This window comes from Plectropomus leopardus, chromosome 15 (assembly GCF_008729295.1).
Source record: "Plectropomus leopardus isolate mb chromosome 15, YSFRI_Pleo_2.0, whole genome shotgun sequence".
NCBI classification, from domain to species: domain Eukaryota; kingdom Metazoa; phylum Chordata; class Actinopteri; order Perciformes; family Serranidae; genus Plectropomus; species Plectropomus leopardus.
In genome coordinates, this window is record NC_056477.1 from 16,697,392 (window position 1) to 16,715,609 (window position 18,218).

Consider the following 18,218-nt stretch of genomic DNA (forward strand, 5'->3'; position numbering starts at 1 on the left):
ATGAAAATGAGCAACGAATAGAAAAGGGCAATTCAAGGTGAATAACAGTGTTTTAAGCATGTGATTTACTGCATTGAGCCCACATCATAAGCAAAATATAAATCCAGTTTATATAAGTTATACAGGTGAGATACATCTGTGTTTAGGATTGGATGCACAAAGATAATAATGACAAAAATATTTTCAAAGCATCTACCTTATACCCTTTTATTTGTGAATTTATGTGTGTTCATGATTTTGCATTTGTCTGAGCCATTTAGCTCCACTCGGTGCAGACTGTCTTTGTTTTGGATCTCAAATAGTCGTTATATGGATGATGCCATGGAGACCAGACGGACAGAAGGGGATGCACAGAGCCGAATCAGCTGACAGCTGAAAGGACACATATTGACTTATCTCACAAACCACAAAGGCAAACCTTCAAGTGTGTGTGTGTGTGTGTGTGTGTGGGACAGGACAAGCAAAGAGGAAAAACAGCACAGCACCCTACTAAGAGTCAAAGTATTTGAGTAAGCTTCTCTCAGTCTGGAGTGAAAGGTGACTTCAGAGGGTCTCAGATCAAAGTGCCCCGATCACAACAGCTCATCAACCTGCTCGCTCTCACACAGGGCGCCTGGCATGTCATTATAATTCACACGTTACCCTTGCTACTCTATTCGCTCCCAAACCTGTGTGAGCCTGCACAAACATCAACCGTGTGCAGTGCGGTTTGCGCAATCACAATACAAATGGAAGTAATTTGTCTTGAACATACACACACACACACACACACACACACACACAGACAAAAGTCAAACATGGGGGGGCAATGTGTGACATGTCGTGGGAGTGAAGTCAGAGCACATCCAAGTATTTCAACATTTCTGCTACAATCAGAGAGATTTACTTTTTTTCTGAGGTGAATGGACTGTGGTAGTATGGTTACATAAGCACACTTGGCATACACACAGCATATCTTGCCCAATTGTTTCATTCTTTCTTGCATTAACAAGTTCGGGGTCTGCATCTTCCCGAAAATAATCAGTTTTTTTCCCACTTATTTACTTTAATGTCTTATCTTCTCTAAAACAGAAAGCAAAAGAAATGTTTGACACTCACTTTCACATTTTAGAGTGTTTTAGGGTCAGATGGTTACTGTTATGTAATGAATATGTGTATGTATGATGCGTTTCTGGGGATGTAAACTGATTTAGCTGAGTGTTCATGCTAACTGTTATGTTTTACTCACACCTGTGCAGTATGTCTGAGCTGAGAAGAGTTGTGGTGTTCTGTGGCCCATCTGTCTGTCTCGGAGGTCTTCGCTCCAGGGGTCCATCTCCTGCTCTCTGCATGAGTCATTTCTTGCTGTACTTTAAGTGCTTTTTTTGACTGCAGGTGTAAATCACATGTCAGCTTTTTCTGTGAAGGTCCAAAGGTATAGCAGGTGTCCTCAAGGTTTTTTCAGAACTTTGACAACTACCGCCAAGTTTGATCGGCTCCGTTTTCTGTTCATCTTTCTATCAATTTAATGTTTTTCAGCCTCTTTTGTTTTATTGGCATGACATTTATATACATTTGTGTTACCAAAGTAAATGGAGGAAGAAAATAGTGGATGAAGCAACCCTGACTCTAAATAGGTTAAACAAAGGAAAAAAATCTGATTTATTTAAATCTATCCTGTCTTTAAGTGTTATGTTTCATGTCATAATGTCGTCTTTGTCTTCCTACTTGATTCTGCTCTGTCATTCCTATATTTCTGTCTAAGGGCTCATTTCCTTTGCATACAAAATAGAATATCTATCAAACACTGAAAATGTCACTGCTCTCATACTTCCATATGTCCTTTTACGTCATATATACACAGCCAATAGATGGCACTAGAGGGCAGAGTCAAAAGTGTCACACAACAACAAATGAGGCGAAATGAGGTTATAATATATGTCTTTCAACTAAGGCAGCATTGTAGATGTAAATGGTTTGTGATACCATTAAATGCATTGCGACATGTGGAAAAGGAGTTCTTTTCACTAAATTATTGATTTGTTCCGTTGCGCCATTTTAAGAAAATGTCTTTGTCATCTCCTGTAGTTGTACCTTGCTTGAACTACACTACACTGCTCTCCCGTGTCTTTCGTATCTGTAAGTTTTAAGAAAACATGCACAAATATGCACTGAAGAAGGTTCCATCCATGCATATACATATCTAATGTTGAGCATTAATGAGTCCTTATGCGTGCATGCACACAGTTCTCTAACCCTATTGTACCAAATGTTGTACTTTAAGACACATCCTGACAGGCAATTTAACATCTTTTACAATCTGTTTTTTCCAAAGGTTTCCCATCTAAATATTTAAAAATCTGCCATGACATCATGGTGCTTAACAATGGCCCTTTTCGACCACAGGAACTTTCCTCAGGAACTAGAAACCTTTTGAGGAACTCAATGCATTTCTACCACAGGAACCAGGGTTTAAATAAAGTGCTAGAGACATTATTTTACCACCCAAGAAGATTCTGATTAGGTATTACTCTGCAAAATGACAGGAACTCTGAAGGTGGGGCTTGCACCGCTGAACTTCTCTGAGAAGTTCATCAATCGCCACTTTTAAAAATCTGTACACACATATACATTCTTTGTGCTTTCACATCAGACCATAAACATGAAGGTTAAAGGAACGTTGAGCATTTAAACTGAGAAAGAAATCCAGCAGGAATTGGAAACAGTGACCAGCAAAGATAAGATGTACATGGAAATTCACAACGTTCTCACTGGGACATTGTGCCAGGAGAAAAACTAAAACAAGATTACAAGAAAAATTAAATGATCCTTCATGCTGTTGATGATGAGTTAGGAAAAACATGAATCTGTCACATGCCAGTAGACTGTTAAACATTCCTCGACTACTATTCACCTATAAAGAAAGACCACGTGACCCAGGAGGCACAAGTATGGATGGCTGAACGTATTATGTTAGAGTGGCCAGTTTCCATAGATCAGACTTTGGTTTGGGAACGTACAGGCAACTGGCCCCAGTGGGGGATCTGCTGCACCATTGACGCTCTGAGAAGCTGAGGGCCTGCTGGCTGAGCCTTTGTCTTGTTTCCTCTACACCCTCCAGAGAGTCACGAGCCCTGCGCCTTCACACCGCCATATGGACCACCTCAATGGCCTGTCAACAGAGTCTTTAGCCATAGATGCTGAATCAAAGGAGAAACAATATGTTGGACAATGGCTTTATAATCACTTGGGGGTTTCAAGACGATTTTCTGCTTCATTTTCTAATGAAACTTCCAAGTCAGATAACATGGCACAATTTCCATTTATGGTTCTATTTTTGTTGCTTTATTTTTTAGCAGACACTGTCTCCAGATTTCCCTTGCTGCCGTTGATAATTAACGCTCTTTTTTTTCTTTACTTTGAGTTGTCCTTCAAAAGCATTTGTGAATCCCACAACATCCTCTATGCCTCACAATACTATCACCACATAAATGCTTTAATCAAATTCTAAATTTTGTAACAAACTGCACATGATCTAAGATCCTGTATCTTGCACATGCAGAGCTCAAAAATATAATATTACTGCAGCCAAGAAACTAGAGCTGGGGTCATACTGATAACAAATGGGTGTTTTTGCATTCTGATCCTTCTAGTCTCTTTAGTTTGCACCTTAAAGTAAATTCAAAGCAAACATAGTGTGTTAGCTTTTATGGTTTCAGCTGCGAGTTTATGCCAGAATGAGTCGCATAAACTGCAGCTGGTAAAGTAGCTGGTGGATCTATAGAGTTTGACACCTGGCACTGTCCAGCCATGGAAACAAAAACCCTTCAGCTGCTCCTGTGATGTTGCCCAGGAGGAGCCGAGAAGCAGTTCAGAGACACATTATGGTTCATGGTAACACTGCTATGTCGGCTTTTTGAAGTCAAGACTGATGTTAAACTGTTGTCATGCAGGTTTTGTAAATCGAAGGAATGCTATTGCGGTATATCATCTTAGTTCCTTCCCAAAGACTCTTTTGAGTCGGTTCTTCGATGGGTTACTGAAAACTGTGATTCACTCTAACAATATTTAGAAAAGCGATGTTATTAAACTGAAAACTGAAGCATGAGTTTGCAGAAAACATCCTGTTTTTTGTGATATCTGTAAAACATATTAGTTTGGTTTCCATTTTTGTAGTTTCTCAATTCTGCACAAGCTATAAGCAGTGAACCATAAACCTGTGTATATATACATGTTTCACTGCGAGTGTGTGTGTGTATTACTGTTTTGCAACTGTACATAAACACTCACTGAATACCAGGACAGAGACACATATGCAAACACACTTTTTCTCACAAGCAAAAACTCCTGCAGTTTATTTTGTCACTGGAACTGAAAACCACAACACAAACAATATTCCTCATGCTTTAGTCCCAACCACATGTTTAATCCTTGACAAAGGCACTGACACACAATCCCTCTCTCCATTTATCCCCTTTTTCTTTTTCCTATTCCTTTTAGCCTCTTTGGCTCTCACATTAGTCAAATTCTCACACAGTTGATGTTTTTGGCTATTCCTTAAACCTGATCCATTTGTGTGATAAAAAGCTTTAAAGGCACATGGAGGCTGTTAATATTTCATTATTCATTCATTCCTGTGTGTCAAACAGCACAAGTGTTATCCACTACACTGATCCTGTCTGTCATCAACCTGGTATGTGGCCACGTATTGGAGTGCTAAGAGAGATGCTGAAGCAGGTGAAGAAGTGCCAGAAACAGCTGAAAGCCACTCAGTCATAAATCAATGTGTAATGTTTCTGAGATTAGTTTTTAAAAAAAGCAAAAAAACAACCCTTACTGCTCAGTGGAAATAGGGGAGAACGGGATTGTTTATCACACTTTTTACTTTCACATAAACCCCTCAAAAAATGTTTCCTTAATAGATTACACCTAATGTATGTAAATGTTTTTCACTGAAATGCAACAACCTAACCTGCTTATGCACCAAGAGAACATAAGCAGGAGCAATCATTCTTATAGATGCATTTGTCATCCTTACATTGCATTAAAAAGAATAAAGCAAAGAGCAATAACTGTGACAACCAACCCTGAAGAGAATATGACAAGTATCCTAAAAGCTATTTTTGCTTGTAACTAAGCTAATATCAACATGTAGCAGCCTTGCTAAGAAATAAACCTAAAGTCTAAAGTCCTAAAATCTAAACTATGGCTCTCACTTCATACTCTTTAATGATAATAATTGCTTTATGATAACCCACTGTGTAAAACCTGCATGGAAGAGAAACACAGAAGGAGATTAAGATTTTGATATTAAAAACACTTAAGTCCTCTCACCTTAATGCTTAAGTTTCTCCTAAAATGACCCTGTAGGTGACATCACCCCAACTCTGAAAATTTCAGTACAAGCATTTTTTAAAAGCACCCTCAATGGAGCAAGATTTAATGAATGTGAAAAACAAACCATGTGACAAAAAACTCTGCTCACCCCTACCATTTAATATAAAACTGATTTGTTTTGAAGATAACTGTCTTAATAAACTGTCTTTCAGTGCAAATGCTCTCCATATTGCAGTATCTAAAAGATGCAATCTACAGCTATGCTATATATTTGAGTTTTTACACCTGATAACAATATAATTTCATTACTGTTCTGCACGGGAAATTGAATCCATAAGGCATCAGTTTGCTAACCACAGCTGTTTTTTCCCATAATTCATTCATTTATTCAAAAAGCAAATGCTTTTATTTCTGGAAAAAGGGACAAGCTGTAAATATTCAATAATACAACCAAAAATAATACAAGAACTGTCCCAGGCCATAAAAACATCCAGCTAAATAAATTTAACAGTGTACTTATTTTACTGTGACACTATGAGGCCGTCTACAGCTATCCTCATCATTATTCTCTCAGAGGGATGTATTTACATTTTGAAATTAATATCAGAAACTCATTAAAGGCTAACAAGAAAGGCAAAGAAAAATTATATTTGCTGTGAAAAAGAAAACACACTTCTGCGGATGTGTGTTGAAAATCCTGCCAAACCTGCAGATTGTCCAGCCCGAAAATAATTACAGTAATATGGAGTGATCATTACAGTGTCCAGTCTCTGGTGGATGAATTTGCTAAGTGCACTGGACATATCATGTTTTCTAGACCGATCAATTGTCGTGGAAACATGGTGTAATTGTAAAGAAAGTACTTTCCCCCAATTTAGCCACATCTAGCCCCTTTCCTTTTGCCACCACACCACCCCCTTTTTAGGACAACCCCCCAGGTCTTTCTATTCTCAGTCGTCCGCTGAGCTGTAACACCACAGCTGCTGTCTCTTTACTGCTTTTCCATGCCCAGGTCACTATATAAAACACTTAAGGAGCATTTAAAGAGAGAGTTAAAGCTACAGCTGTCAGTCAGAATGATAGAGCAGCTTAACACGACTGTCACTTTTATGTGCGCTCTTTGTAACTTAGCAGGCTGTAATAATGGGCAGCCATGCAGCTCCATGTGCTTGGGTACAGGTCTGTAGCTGCAATCAAAGGCCTATTAATCAGAGTGAGGAAACAGCACCAGCAGAGAAGTGAAGACAGAGTATCTTGTCCTGTTTCACATGGACAAATACAAGATATTGTTACATGCTATTCATCCTGTGTGGTGCCTTTGAAGTAATACCCCAGCTGGGACACAGAGGGTGATTTTTCAGGACAGCATAAATGAACATGAAGGGGATTATGTGTACAGACCCACTTGCATGTGCACTGACACACATTTATGCACATTTATACAGACACACACAAACGCACAAATACAATATGCAGTAGATGTGTGCAGAGATATAAAAATGTATTTATCATGGGGCAAACATACTTAGTAAACATTTTTAGTATGGAAACTGATCAATGGACTTGAGGAATTGGGCAGGTGTGTGTCTGTGTGTTTGTGTGCGGTTGTTTGAGTGTATGTGTACCTGTACTTGCATACACTACATAGTGAGGACCGTGCATTTTCATCAACCAAATGAGGACATTTCAGAAAGTGAGGGCAATTAGGCTGTTTCTCACTTTAAAACCTAATCAAAGACACACCAAGACCCATGGTCAGCCGTCGGTCAATGTTGGGCAGTTGGTTAGCGTCTGTTGCCCTAGTCTTGGCATGTCACACACTGTTGGCCCTCATCCCTTGTCAGCTTGTTTTGGCTGATTTAGCATGTTGAATTGGTGTTAGAGATGACAGAGCAAATAGGTGTTTTAAATCACTCTGGTTCGGGGTTCAGCTCAGTGCAAGAGAAGAAAAACAGAAGTGACGAAAGTAAAGAAAGCTAAACTCTTGAGATTGAATGAGACTGAAAATTGGTTACATTTGGTAAGACTGTAGATCTTTAACCATTGAGCCCTTTAGCAGAAACATTTCCTGGTGGTTTGTGTTATTGTATACTGGTGCACAGTAAATATGCTTTGCTATTTCAACATTAGATATTTTATCAACATTAGATAAAAGTGTTGACTGGCTTACAAGCTTCAAGATGGTCTTCTAATTTTCCTTTTTGAATGATGATTTCAGACTACCGCTGTCTGCTGGTATGGAGAGTTATTTCCTCTCATGCTGGGGCAGAACGTACATGCAGGTTGGTAATGAGATTAAGTCTGTGCAGTGTGGTAATAAGTAAATTATTGGCAGAGACTCAGCCAACATGAGGGGGCGCAAAAGTTGGCTTCATCACCACTATTGCTTATATGACAGTTTTCTGTGTTTTGCATTAGGACTTGGTTTTAAGAATAGAATAGAATTAGGTTTAGGGTAAGAGTTGGGGTTAGGCTTTTAGTTGTGATGGTTAAGTTTAGAGTAAGAGGCTAGGGTATGTATTATACCACTGATGGTCTTTAAAGAGAAAAAGTACAGGAATGCATGTTTTGTGTGTGTGTGTGTGTGTGTGTGTGTGACGTGTTGACACGGCGGTTGGTTGGCCTCAAGTTATTTACCCCTGCTCTGATATTCTTAATGGGCCGTGTGATCCTTGAGGCCTCCTGTATGCTCACTATCAGCAACATATGTACGTCGCCAATGTTCAATGAGCATGGTGGATGACAAATGAGCACGGGACATTAACGGAAAGACTGGCGGGAGAGGGAGAAAACAGGAAGCAGAGTCACTGACAGGCAACGAGAGAGGACAGGAGGAGAGACGATGTAGAGGAAAGACAAAGTAACAAGAGGTGAGGGAGAGAAATGAGCAGCCGGCTAAAGGTCTGTTTCCAGAGCTGGCTTTGATTAGTGACTATAACCATGCTCTGTTCCTCATTAACTCACAACAGTGTTGAGGTGTAGCAGACAGAGAGAGAGAAAGAGAGAGAGGGAGAGAGAGGGAGAGAGGGAGGGGAGGAGATAGGACTCTCTTTGGGAGGTTAGACTATGATGAGTGATTCAAAGACCTGTCCCGCTCTAAATTCATCCTCGGCATATCACCCTTTCAAACTAAGGTTACCATAATTCAGCAACAGCTTCTGATCTTATTGGTGTTTCCTCTCTGGGATTCACGGCCTTTACTGGTGTAAAATATGTGTTGGAATAAAGTGATCTTCACAGGAGAGCTATAAAATGTGTTACTATCTTCATCAATGAGGCAAAACTGCAGAAAAAGCAGAGTGGAAAAATCTTTATTATGTCCACTCAGTGCACAATATGGAGCTTTTGTGCTTGGACACATTTTGACTTTTTTGGCCATGTTAGCTGCATGGTAATATTAGTTTGTGGGTTGTTTCACCACTTTGGTCCAAACTGAAATAACTATTAGATGATTGCTAATCAGTTTTGTAATGGCATTCATGGTCCCGCGGGATGAATCCTAATGACTTTGGTGATCATCTGACTTGAAGCTCCAACATGAGGCTTACGTTTGTGGTTCCCATAAGGTTGCCATGAATGTTGAAATTAGCTATAGAGACTAAAACAGTTTTTTTTTACCAGGCTACAACCATGTTTATTTCTGCTGTAAAGTTGGGCATTTTACCAGCCTCAAGTGGGTGTTCAATGAACTGCAGTTTTCAACACTTACATAATGGATTCTTGTCAGCATCAGAGGATATTTTCACTATTTAATTCATTTTCTCCATGGTTATCTCCTTAAAATGTTGATGATGACTACAGAATTCTGATCTTAATCAAATCTAACAACCCAAATATTTTAAGATAGAAGTCCCTAAAGCAAAAACTTTTCAAATGGGGGTCAGTGACCTAATGTGTATCAATTAAGGGGTCCTTCACACAAAAAAGGTTGAGGACCACTTAATTAGGTCACACAAATGAAGTCAAATTATGGGTGGTCTTTGAAGTAACCGCATGAACCACCGCAAGTGCTCTTTTCAACTTTCTCCACACATGCTTTAAAGGTCATAAACATCACAACACACATACACACACACCTGCCTTGGCCAACACACCAAGTTCAGTGAGAGCAGTTCTGCTCATATCGGCAAGTGTTGCTGAACACTGCAATGAAGTGCCACAGCAGCCATTAAACTTTCATTTGGAGCTAATTTGTTACTGTTGCAGAAGGAATAGCTGCAGGACTGAGTGCATACTTGTAGGATCCTACACCACTCTTAAATGAAAACAGAAATAAATGATACTAAAGTGGTAGTGAAATAAGATCTGTTCATCCTGTACTTCAGAGGACAAAAATGACAGATGAAAAATAGTTAAATTTATTCTTTAGACTCTCCAAACCCACAGTGGGCCGATTCCAAACGGCTCTAATGTCTTTGGTGTTCTGCTCAGTCTTTGCCAAACTACAGTAATCAGTAATGGGCTATTTTTCATGGGGGTGGCAGCGTGTGTGTGTGTGTGTGTGTGTGTGTGTGTGTCTGTGGTGTGTCTGTGTAGGGTTTACCTCCTTCCCCTCCTCTTTTCCTCTTCTCCTCATCCATCTTCTCTCCACTGTTCCCTGGTGTGGGTGTGTGGGGGGGGGGGGGGGGGGGGGGGGGTAATATAGTGAGGTTTACAGGGTTTAGCATGCTTACAAGTTTACCTCCTTTCCCCTCCTCTTTCCTCTTCTCCTCATCCATCTTCTCTCCACTGTTCTCCTGCGACAATGACTTCACACTCCTGTCATGTCCTTTTCACCGCACAGCACTGGGGGTGGTTTTGCTCATTGCAAAAGGATTCACAACAGTTCCTATTTGTAAGGAAAGAAAAACGTTTTCCATGTATTTTCCATCATGATGCGGACCATGTGAGTCTGATAATGAAATCTATTTAATTCTAATCCAATTCAGAGCTGTGATTTGGGGTTAGGTTTAAAATTCGAATTAGTTTTAGACCATGTCAATGTATGTAGATAACTTCATTTTGCTTCAGGGTCTCTCTTGGAAGAGTTATTTCTATTGACATATTCTTCTGCCTCTGTTGTATGACAACCACACACATTCTGTATAAAATGATTCGATCAAGAGCCTCCATGTAGTCTTGCCAAAGTTATCGTTAGCCTTGAGGTACAGGCACTATTTAATAAATCCCGATTTTATTCTTGCTGACAGAAAGAAAGAAAGCAGAGCTTTACTCAGGCAAAGTTCAAATATCTGTTCATGTTTGTCACAATGCGCAATCCATTTAGACATGGTCCTTACCATTTGTTAGTGATAATGTCCCATAACAGCATTTTCAGACCACAAATGAACTCAGAGATGAGAAAAAAAGAAAGAACTTTCTGCATTTGAGTGTGTGCGGATGGCAAATGTGTGGGAAACAATCTGAAAAGTCTTGTGTTGACACAAACCTTTAACACATTAACACTATTTTCCACATGTATCCACATTAATGTAGACACAGACAATAACACAACAGTTTAAGAGACTGTTACTGATGAGTGTTAGGTCAATGTAACTAATCATAGTTTAATGTAACAATAAAGGACAAATGTTTTATGTTAGTTGGTATACAATCGTCAATACTATTTAATGAGACTATTTTACAACAGTTCGTAGGTGCAGATTTCGGGGGTCTGGGGAGAGTCATAGGGGACATGTCCCCTGAATATTTTGAGATATGCTTTTATTTTGACAAACATGGATATTCACACCACAAATCCTAGGTCTTCAACAGTGGGTTTAGAGTTACTGCAGGGGGGTAACTTACATTGTTTGGTATTTTAATTTAAATTTAAATTTACTTATTTTTTTTTCAAAGATTAAAATATGCCTGAAAATACACATGAACATTAATTTGGCACATATTATCAACAGCAAAGATAAAGTGGCCTATTCATAGAAAAGAACCCATTTGATTTACAATACACAACATTGGTATGTCATGGGTGAGGTTGGGTGAGGACCCAAATGCAGAACACCAGAAAGCACACAGGTGCGCAAACGAAAAGCAAGTCTTCAATGCTGATGATGAAGTCCAGAAAACAAACAGGTAACAACATGAAAGCATAACAAAACCCCAAAACACAGTCCACAACTCAAAAGCTATAATCATAATGAAGGCTAACTGTTAACAATGAACCCTTATGCAGTCATGTGAGCTAGCAAATGCTAAATCATTTTACCAAACATATTCAGAAAAGTGAGGCAAAACTAGTTAGCTACAGGCAAGTGCAAACTGGATAACACCCGAACCCCAATCACAAGGGTCAGACATCTCGCTAACCATTGACCACTGACCATTATTTTTAAAAGCTTAGTATTGTATGCACCCTTTAAAGGTTGTTAAGCCTATACATGCCCTTTTTTAATGTGCAGCTCAATTTTATACAATATTTGTAGGGGATTTCTGCTCTTTGTCTTTCAGTCAAGGGGTCCTTGGCCTAAAAATCATTAGACTCCTGCTGTAAATTGATGCAGAAAAGCCACAGTTAGATGCATAAAAATTCACCACATTGCAGGAAATTAAGTGCCTAGTACTCACATTTTTCTGAGGGTGGACCCCAAACCCTCAGTTGTATAACACCCAATGTTGATAAGAACACTATGCCCTTACAATAGTATATATATGTAATATAAGGGTTTCTTTGTCAGTATCTGTATCAGTGTGTGTGAGAGGTTCCCAGTGGCCTTGTCTCTGGACCTTAACAGAACTTTATTAACCCCCGGCTCTGCAGACAAAAGCATCTTTGTGTCTGGGAGCTGTGAGTGCAGTGAAAAGGTTTCAGGAGGTGAATGTGAAATCAGGTTTTCTCTTTTATTCTTTGGCAACCATTTCTTTCACTTCCTCGCTTTACAAATGCATGGATGCCATTAGCAGGGAATCAAGACCATTCAATGGTGTATAATGGTCAAGAAGCTGTGATAATCCGCTGTTCAGATGTTGGCTGTCCGTTGAAATCTGAGCTGGCTTTCACTGGAACTGTATGTCTGTCTGTGGGTCTGTGTGGCAGCTATTCAGCCAGTGTGGCTTTCACTTGAATCACATTAAAGAAGACACACAGAGTAAAAGTACAGAGACCAATCAGTGTCACAAACCTCTGCTATTCCCTCCAACTCTCTCTTTCAGTAACCTCATTTTCTCTTTTTTTTCTGTCATAACACTTAATAAAAGTCAAACAGGAAACAACCATTTTTGCATTAAGTACGAGATAATTGTAGAGAGCTGGAGAGCAACATATTTTCTGAATTTTCATGACTGACACATATGTGAAGCATGGAGCTACATGTATGCCATGTTAATAGGGTTTTTGTGTAAATCTTAACTGGGCTGTAATAGTCCGGGCCAGTGATGAGGGCTTACTACAAGAAACCCTGCAGTGAACATACACACATTAAAACTGTCTGCCTTACAGACATCCCTAACAATCACAGCAGGCCTCCATATGCCACATTTCCATATTGAGGAATAAAAGCAGTATTTGATTTGTGTTACAGGACAAGCTGTGGTGATCTGAAAGTCTTTATTTGCAAAATAACACCTGGTCATTTAATGAATTGTGGGTCAGAATTAAGGACCCAGATAAAACCCTTTATGTTAATCTCCCTCTTTGATGAATCTCTTCCTTTCCCGATTTTAGTGTTCCCTGCAACTCCTTTTTATACCCCCTCTCTTCCTCTGCTTGTTCTGAATCACTGTTATCAGGTGAGGTTAGTTAGCAGGTCTGTGTCGCGCTGTGATTTTTGATAAGAGATGTTTTGTTCCCAGGCCTGCACCAGGCAGCGCCAGGTGACCCTCAATTGGCTGCCTGCTGTCAGTCAGTCTGACCAGACCTCGGGACTCATGGGGGGCTTCTGGGAAGTGTCTGAGCTTTAAGGCGCTATCTCAGACCTTATAAAACCTGATAACATGAGGGAAAGGGCAGAGGATGAGGGGAAATGAACAGCTTTACTTAAGTTGCACAGCTATAAAAGGGTTAAAAGGAAATAAAAGGAGTTGGTTTTGCATTGTGGCTAACTGTGACCCTCTGAGAGACAGGTCATGAGAGGATACAGAGGAACCATGGCTGCATGGCTGAATGGTTTGTTAGATATACTGTCTGCTGTGGTTTTTAAAAACAGAGCAAGAGACGATAAAGGGATGTTTGCTGTTTGCTAAAGTCTGTAATGATTATTCATTTTAATGAGATTTGAATAATGACTGCTTTTGGAGTTAAAAGTTAAAAATCTGTCCAGTCACCAGAAGAAAATGTTGGCATTGTACATTCTCCAAACCAAGAAATAAGTTACATTTGCACATTTCATCAAATCAGTGTTTCTTTACTGACGTATTATCTAAGCTGACTATGCCATCATGAGGAGGAGGGGACGGTGGATGGTGTATCACCTATGCAAGACGCCTGCATAGCTGCTGACCACTGTTGAAAACCAACAAACAACAACAGCAGTTGTCTTTTGGCCCCTCACGTCGCTTCCACCAGTGTTGTGGAGTCAAAATCGGGTATTTTTAACAGCATGTCAAGGTGTTTCACTGAGGCATTTGTGACACATCACAATGTTTTCCAGCCATGTTTGAGCCATGAAACCTAGCTTAGTTTAGCATCAAGACTGGAAACAGGAAGAAACAGCTAGTCTGACTCTCTCCAAAGGTCACAAAAGGCACCCTCCAGCACCTCTCAAGCTCACTAATTATATGATATTTGCCTAACACATACAAAAAAAGTAAAAATGACAATCTTCTATTTTATAAGGGGCTATCCTGACCTGGTGCAGTGGATTCCTTGATGTTTCTTGTCTTTATGCTGAGCTAAGCTAACTGTTGGCTGTAACTTTACAGTTAACAGAAACATATAGGCCTATGAATGGTATCAATCTTCTCATAACTCTTTGTAAGACATGCCTTTCGTGTAATGTAAAGTTATTCCTTTAAAGCATTTCAATGAAGCATCAGAAAAGAGGTTATCGTCCAGTCCTCTCGACATTTGGTAAAGAAATATAGTTATCTTTACATTTAAAACCTTGAAGACATAAAAGCGTCTTCACCATATCCACATCTCTCTCATGTCCCTCCAAAGTAAGCAAAAAAATGCTGATTATATTTGACAGTATGACAGCGACCGCTGGAAAATATTAAAGAGCTTCCCTTCTACTGGTTCATATTTGTGGTTGAGGCTCTACTTTGCAGTTTCTATTGTCCTGATATATTAGGTGTCCCCTCTACATATTTAATTTCTAAGGTTTGAACTCTGTCTGCATTGGCTTGTCTGTTGGTGTCTGTCACAGAGCTCTTTCTATGAAATGAAAGTTATACTCCCAGTGGGTAAATCATTCATATTTGCGCAGCTGGACGGGGCTGGTGGAAAGACTTAGATGTATTTGGACAACTAAACAATGTTAATTTGAAACCTATTAACGTTCTACTTCAGTTCGGGTTGAGGAAGATATTTTCAACGCTTAACAAGCGTGGAGGGCAGCATTTGTTTTTTGTTGAGGAGACTTGCCTTACATTTTCATCCGTGAAATCAAAATCACCGTGTGGGACCCTACCGCATGGTTTTAAGGAAGAAGAAAGGAGAAAAGAAGAAAAACAGCATTAAAACTTTGGTTTGTTTGTCATGTTTAAATATTTGTCTGCATGTCAAGCTGCGAGTGGTTAACTGCCTAAGACAGTATTGTGTTTTTTGCTGTTACGTTATTGTGGCAGAGGTAATTATTTTTTCCTTTAATTGAATCTGTCTGGGGCTTAATGGACTGATTTTGATGGATTAGGCCGGTTTCCTGCCCCCCCCAAACACACACATTGGTCAGCACTGAAGCAGTTATGAGTTGTAAAGATAGCCCGAGGCCATTTTATCCAGCCGTAATCCAACGTGTCCTTTTAGACTAACACTATGAATGCAGCTTTCACACACGCTCAGCAGTTTGGGGCTACTGGGATCACACTCCAACCTCACGACCGAAGCTCGGGGCTGTGCGGTGGTTAAACAGGCTCAGTCCTCTGATGTATGATTTATGATGAGCTTCCTGAAAGAATCGTAGAAGTCTCCTCATGTAACTATGTACGGCCAGTGTTAGTTTACAGCAAACGCTCATGTCACCTTGATCCTTTGGATGTAGCCTCTTTGGGAAAAATCTGGCAGCATATAGTGGTCTTAAAAATGCAGATAAACAATTTCAACAACTTTCCACCGCTCCTGACAGTGTGCCCTTGCTGTGTGCTTCTTTGCTGTGGCCCTGTTGACTGTTAGGTAACTGTTTGTGTGCTTGTTTACTGTCTGCTTATGAAAGTAGTTCCATAGTTCCTCCTTGGTGCTTGTCAACTGTATGATAGTCCATCATGAGGTGAACAGAATAAAAATTAAAGTAATCTTGAACTTGACTAACCAATATTGTGTGATGGGCTTGTGTAATGTTGTGTAATATATTTTGAAAGAAAAGCCACATGCCATTCAAAAAAAGTCTAAGGGCCACAATTGACATGACTGATATAGACGGTTAAGTTTTTTTTTGTTTTCTTAAAGGACAAAAAAACATTCACTCAGAGACAAATGCCAAACATCAGTGATGTTATGACGATGTTGGAATCAGTGTTATTTATTTATTCATTATAATAATGAGTATTAATGATGCATCCACAGATGCAGTGTTTAGTTAGAGATTTGAAACAAATGTGTAGATACCATGTGGTTTTAATGATTGTCAGAAAGCTAGTATAGTCTTTCATTTCAGGAACAAACAGAAGATTTTGTGTCGCTTAAATTCATTATGAAAGTCATGACGTCTGTTTTAATGAATTATATAATCAATTAGACAGCTCTTAACTGTTTCATTTTATTCGTTATGCTACTCATTTGTGTTGTTGTGTATTGTATTTTGTGCCTTCTTGTGTTGCCTATGTGTGTTTGTGTGTGTGTTAAGTGTGCCCACATTCATCTTGGTCTTAGTAAGAGATGTTCACTGCAGGTTTATCTGTCTGGCATTTGTTTAGACTGTGGTCAGGCTCGTTTCACGGGGTCCTTGGGGAAACATTTCAAACACAGACTCAATTTGTGGAGCAATCCTGCTCTTTTTCACATAAAAGAGAATTGTTTGCCTCTCTGTATTTGGTCTTTGTCAAGTGTGGGTGACGGTCTACATCAAGCGTGCATGCTTATAAAGACAACATGGTTGCAAACAGTTGCTCAGTTCCCGAAGAAACCAGGAGCAGATTGGAAAGTAAATAGGTGTTTTTCATAAGCACTCGTGCAGTTTGCTTGTCTTTGACTTATCAGTCATAAGTCGCTTTCCACAAGCAGCCCTCATGCCAACCGCAGTTAGTACTCAAACTGCACTGACGTACATTCAGGAGAAAATAAACATCTGTTTTGCCAAAACCCATTAGAGTTATTTAGAACCTTTTGTTTTTTATTTGTATAACAAAAAATATAAACACTCATATGGCACCACTGACAAAACCAAGCACTGTTTTTAATGCTGACGTAAAACAGTATAGCTAACAAGTCATTTTCTATTGGGCTTGCCTCATTTGTTTGTATTATGATGCAGATAACCCAACTGATTTGTCTCTAAGTACAGAAAACATGTCAGAAACCTTAACTGCCAAAAAAACTCATTTTATTATAACCATTGCTTTTATGCTTTTTTTCCTGCACATATGACAAATGGTATGACGCATATACCAATCAGCGTGTGTTTTAACAAGAAATCATGGCCTCTGCATTAGTTGGCACAGGTCTGGCATGTGTATGAGGAGAGGCTGGGCTCTATGTGTGTCTCTGTGTGTGGACCCGACCATGTGCTCGTTGAAAAAGATTTATGTGAGCATGATGAAATAAGTGAAATGTATCTTTTGTCCTCTTTTGCTTTCTTATTCCCTCCAAATCTACCTAGAATTAACTATAATGTCTATATTATTGTGTTTATGTGACTGTGTCCATACATTTTCATGCTTGTAATAAAATGTTAAATATATGAGATATTATATATATGCATTACTCTAATTTTAAGTCAGGCTTCCAGTGATACACAGTTGAGCAACAGTGTTGAGTCACGATGTGAAGCCCGTAGACAGCAAACCTCCCGCTGTAATCCCACATCATGTTTGGATTGCTCATTCACAGATTGTGTGCGGTCGCCAGAGGCCACAGTGTTAGAGGTCAGGACTGTAGGTATATATCATAGTGCGACCTCCATCAAACAAAGTGACCGTGAAATCTGGACAAGGTGCAGTGTCAGGCATCACCAGCCAGCTAATCGACAACTTTTTTCTCAGAGCATGGTATGTGGGGATTGAATGAAGCGTGCTGGATCTCCCTGAGGTCATGGGAAGTATTCTCCTGAGCATGTCAAGTAAATCTTTGTTTTTTTAGATTGAAGAGTTGAATTACATTTATGCTGCAAACCCAGTGTTTGATTTGATTATGTTTGTGGAGAGTGAAATACCACTGAAATACCTCATTTTTTGTGACATCCTGAAACTTAGATGGATGCAAATGTAGAAGTATTCAAATCATGTACTTAGAAGCAATAAAACACAATGAATATACATTGTTACAAGTAAAAGTCCTGTAATAAGTCATGTACAGAAGTATTACCAAAATAAATTTACTCAAAATATCAAAAGTAAGACTACTCTTCATGCTGTCAGTGTAATATTACCATGTAATATGTAATTTGTACTTTAATTTTTTAACAGTAATGTTTTTGGTCGAGGTGTAGCTAATACAGTTGGGTATTAGTTTGGTCTATAACAATGCTGTATGTTTTGCAAAGCAATCATATTGTCTATAAAATCTTAATCTGAAAAGTAACCAGTTCGACTTTGTCTCTGGTAGCAAATGTTACAGCAGTATTTTTCTATGTTTCTTGTGCCTGTTATTGGACTGT